At 39.4% G+C, this 4966-nt stretch overlaps 1 long non-coding RNA gene across 1 annotated transcript; it reads left to right on the forward strand.

The window, feature by feature from the left end:
• Nucleotides 1-3933: 3933 nt before the first annotated feature.
• LOC124898197 lies at nucleotides 3934-4700 on the forward strand. The gene is made up of 2 exons (XR_007055164.1): nucleotides 3934-4536; nucleotides 4608-4700. It is a non-coding gene; the product is annotated as an uncharacterized LOC124898197 (long non-coding RNA).
• Nucleotides 4701-4966: the final 266 nt, after the last annotated feature.

Consider the following 4966-nt stretch of genomic DNA (forward strand, 5'->3'; position numbering starts at 1 on the left):
TCTCCCTTTGGTTCTTTTATGCAGGAAATATGTTATATTTAGACTAATTTTAATAAACATTACTCTAAAATATATGGATTAATTTAACATAACATATAAATGATTCCATGTCGGAGTAGTTAATTCAAGAAATTTGTGATTATTCATGAGCAAAGGGATTAGAAGTGCACATCTCAAATAATTTAAGGTTAAGTATGCTTAGTCGGAATTAAGTGGGGCGGTTTGACGCCAGTGAATGCGTGGGAGATAGGGGAGAGGTTGGCGGGAATGGGGGTGTGGGAGTGTAGGGGGGACGTGGATAATATGTGGGACAGGGCGGCAGCGTGCATCAGGGAAAATGCAAGGGAGGTGTTGGGTGTTTCTAGGGGCCGGGCCGGACATCATCGGGGGGATTGGTGGTGGAATGAAGAGGTGGGGAAGAAAGTGGAGACCAAGAAAGAGTCGTATGCTAAGTTGGTGGAAAGTAAGGACGAAGAAGAGAAGCGGGTAAACAGGAAAGAGTACAAGCTAGCAAGGAAGGAGGCGAAGTCAGCGGTCACGGCAGCTAAGACGGCTGCTTTTGAGAGCTTGTATGCAGGGTTACAGGGGAAAGGAGGGGAGAAAAAGTTGTTCCGACTCGCTAAGGCTAGGGAGAGGAAGGGTCGTGACCTCGATCAGGTGCGGTGCATTAAGGGGGAGGACGGTAGAGTGTTGGTGGAGGACGGCCACATAAAGAAGAGATGGCAGTCGTACTTTCATAGGCTCTTGAATGACGAGGGGGACAGAGCTATTGTGTTAGGGGAACTGGAGCACTCAGGGGAGTGTCGGGATTTTAGCTATTGTAGACGTTTTAAGGTAGACGAGGTTAGACAGGCAGTCCGCAGGATGCGAAGGGGTAGGGCGACGGGGCCGGATGAGATACCGGTGGAGTTTTGGAAGTTCGTTGGAGAGGCTGGTGTAAGGTGGTTGACTGCATTGTTCAATGAAATTTTCAGGACGGCAAAGATGCCCGAGGCGTGGAGGTGGAGTACCATGATCCCCCTCTATAAGAATAAGGGGGACATTCAGTGTTGCAATAACTATAGGGGGATTAAGTTACTGAGTCACTCTATGAAGATCTGGGAGAGAGTGGTCGAGGTGAGGCTGAGACGGATAGTGTCTATCTCGGAAAACCAGTTCGGATTTATGCCCGGCCGCTCGACGACGGAGGCAATTCACCTGGTACGGCGGTTGGTGGAGCAATATAGGGAAAGGAAGAAGGATTTGCACATGGTGTTCATCGACCTAGAAAAGGCGTACGACAAAGTCCCCAGGGAGGTGCTTTGGAGATGCTTGGAGGTGAGTGGAGTACCGCAGGCATATAGCAGAGTAATTAAGGATATGTATGAGGGAGCGAAAACCCAGGTGAGGACGGCGGGAGGAGACTCAGAGCATTTCACTGTCCTGACAGGATTGCATCAGGGATCTACTCTTAGTCCCTTTTTGTTTGCGCTAGTAATGGATGTGTTAACGCGGCGTATCCAAGGGGAGGTGCCGTGGTGTATGCTTTTTGCAGACGATGTAGTCCTGATAGATGAGACGCGAGGGGGTGTGAACGACAAATTAGAGCTGTGGAGGCAAACTCTGGAGTCTAAAGGGTTCAGGGTGAGCAGAACCAAGACAGAGTATGTGGAATGTAAGTTTAATGACGTAAGGCGAGAGAATGAGGTAGTGGTGAGGCTAGAAGCGCAGGAGGTAAAGAAAAGGGATAAGTTCAAGTACCTCGGGTCCGTGATCCAGAGTAACGGTGAGATTGACGAGGATGTCTCGCACCGTATCGGGGCGGGATGGATGAAGTGGAAACTTGCATCGGGGGTGCTGTGTGATAAGAAGGTGCCGCCCAAGCTTAAAGGTAAATTCTATAGGGTGGTAGTCCGTCCGGCCTTGCTGTATGGAGCGGAGTGTTGGCCAGTTAAGAACTCCCACACCCAAAGAATGAAGGTGGCAGAAATGCGGATGTTGCGCTGGATGTGTGGACTGACCCGAAGGGATAGAGCTCGGAATGAGACTATCCGGGAGAAGGTTGGGGTGACTTCAGTGGAGTGTAAGATGCGGGAAGCACGATTGAGATGGTTCGGACACGTGAAGAGGAGGGGCATGGATGCCCCGGTCCGTAGGTGTGAGAGGCTAGCGTTGGATGGTTTTAGACGGGGTAGGGGTAGACCGAAGAAGTACTGGGGTGAGGTGATTAGGCGGGACATGGAACAGTTACAGCTTACCGAGGACATGACCCTAGATAGGAAGGTCTGGAAGACGCGAATTACGGCAGAGGATTAGGGCCTGTTCGGGTCGCTAATGTAGGGAGGAAATTGGTGGGGGTGTATTCCTGGTATGATTCCGTATTCAATGTTCTGTTCCGTGTTCCGTGTTCTATGTTTGTTACGAATCTGTGTGCTTTCCTCTGCTTTATATTCCTGCATTCCTGCTTTACTCTGTTTTATATTCCTTATGGCTGCAGTATCTATGTTATGTCATCTGCTTCTGTGCTGTACTATGTGTTTGTTTGATATCTCGTAACTTGAGCCGGGGGTCTTTCGGAAACAGCCTTTCTACTTCATCAGAGGTAGAGGTATGGACTGCGTACATCTTACCCCCCCCAGACCCCACAAAGTGGGAATACACTGGGTTTGTTGTTGTTGTTGTTGTTGTATGCTTAGTCGGATGTCACAAGGATGAGTAATCAGAATTGACAAATAATCGGAAGCACTATTGACCCTAATAAATGTGATGTTATCTGTTTTCCTATATCAATTTTAACTTTGAATTATTATTTTAATATTTTTTCCAAGAACTACTAATATGCTGTTATACATAATCTTTAATGCTACTGTGTCTATATGGGAGACCATAATATAAAGTGAACAGAATGATAGTTTCGGTGCGTTGAAGAGTCACTTGGTGGGAGTATAGACTATAAAATTGGTGAAATGTCGACACTTAGCTGGTTATGCATTGCAAGTAGTGTTGGATCAAACTTGGGTGGTAAATTATAGTCGATGGAAGGTATTTTGCTGATAAATCATTTTGTGCGCGCGCGCACATATATATATATATATACCAGATATTGAGGAGCCGTGTATATTATTTGTGTCAATTTATGTGATAAAAATAGAATTTAGATAATTAATTATATTTTAATATATTTTTAGATATTTTAAGTTGTTAACTATTGTAATTTATAATAATAATTTTTAAATAATATATGTTGCTCTCCTTGTTCAAACTTTTACGACATTGATAGTCAATTATATTTTTAAAATAATGTAAGTTTTTATTTATTATAATTTTTAATACTTTTTCATTTATTCTAATTTAAATGACACCGATATAATTTTGAAAGTCAATCAAATATTTTATATCTTTTAAATTTCTCAAGTTAATTATTGTGACTTATATTATTTTTTACTTATCTTTTTTGAAATATATGGTAATTTTTCATTTTAGATGTTCTAAATTGTATCTATTGTAATTTATAATGCTTTTTATGTAATTTTCAAATAATATATATTACTCTCACTGTCCAAACTTTTGTGTCATTGATAGTCAATTATATTTTAAAAATAATTTAAGTTTTTAATTATTTTAATTAATAATAATTTTTCTTCTATTCTAATTTATGTGGCACAATACTTAGATGACCATAATAATTAATCAGGGTTAATTTAGTAAAATCATGATTGAAGCAGCGAAATAGACATGTCTTAAATGACTTACAATAACTAATTAAAAGTGATATAACAAAATTATTATAAAAATATTTGTGAAAAAAATTTAAATGAACCTCATATAAGCCGTCAAGTTAATTTAAAACATTAAGAGTTAATATATCATTTTATGTCTATTTTACCTTTTTTATTAAATATTATTAATTTTTGAGAAAATACATAAAGTACCCCCTCATGTTGTTCGACTTTTTCAAAAAGACACTTAAACTTTACTTCCGACCTATTACCCCACGATTCTTACAATCTGTTGTAAATACACCATTTTGACTTAAATTTTGCCTTCGCGTGTAGACACGCATACCAGACGCGTGAATGGTTAAAATTTGACTTAATTTACCAATTAAAACCCGCCACGTATAAAATTATTTGTCAAAAAAAATTAAAAATCCCTTCTTCTACACTTTAAAGCTGATCCTCTTCTGCCATTAATATAGTCGTTGGCTATTTTTGAAGGAAATTTTTGTGTCTCTTAATCTTTTATCAACAAAATCAACCTTAAAAGGTAAGATGTTTTCATTTATGTTGTAATTTCTAAAGAAATTAGTCATAAAAGCTTTAATTTCGTCTCAATTTTTTAAATTATTTTTGAAATCATATTAAATTTTGTGACTAGGTTTTTGCCGAAAATAGTTTTATAATGTCAAATGCAATCCTGAATCGAATTTTTAATAACGAGGACGATCCCATGTTGTGTGTAGAAATGTGATGCAAACATGGAAACTCACTGTCTATGCAAACGTCATGGTCGGAGGACAACCCAGCTAGAAGATTTTGGTCTTGTCCACGCTTTTGTGTATGTCTTATACATCTTTTCTCATTTTTTCTCTTGTTTCTTTCAAGTAATTTATTTATGGCCCTTTTTAGGAGAAATCATGCAACTTTTTTAGATGGTGGGATCCGAAAAAGACTGATTTACGATCCAAGACAGTTATTCCGAGATTGACAAAGAGAATCAAAGAATTGGGAGAAGCATTGACATTTTATAAAAGTAATGGGAAATGGATGGTGAAAAAGGAGGAGAAGATCAAATGTTGTAACTGGAAGCTCATCGTCATGATTGTCGTGGTGTTTTTTCTATTTTGGACAAGCATTACCAAGAGAACGAATGATAAATGCAGTTGTGTGCAATTGAAATTGTCATAGTCTTTCTCTTGTTCTACAAAATAGTGTTAGTCTTTTCTCTTGTCGGAATAGTAGTTGCTTAACAAGATGTAATTTTGTTT

This window comes from Capsicum annuum, chromosome 4 (genome assembly GCF_002878395.1).
Source record: "Capsicum annuum cultivar UCD-10X-F1 chromosome 4, UCD10Xv1.1, whole genome shotgun sequence".
NCBI lineage: Eukaryota > Viridiplantae > Streptophyta > Magnoliopsida > Solanales > Solanaceae > Capsicum > Capsicum annuum.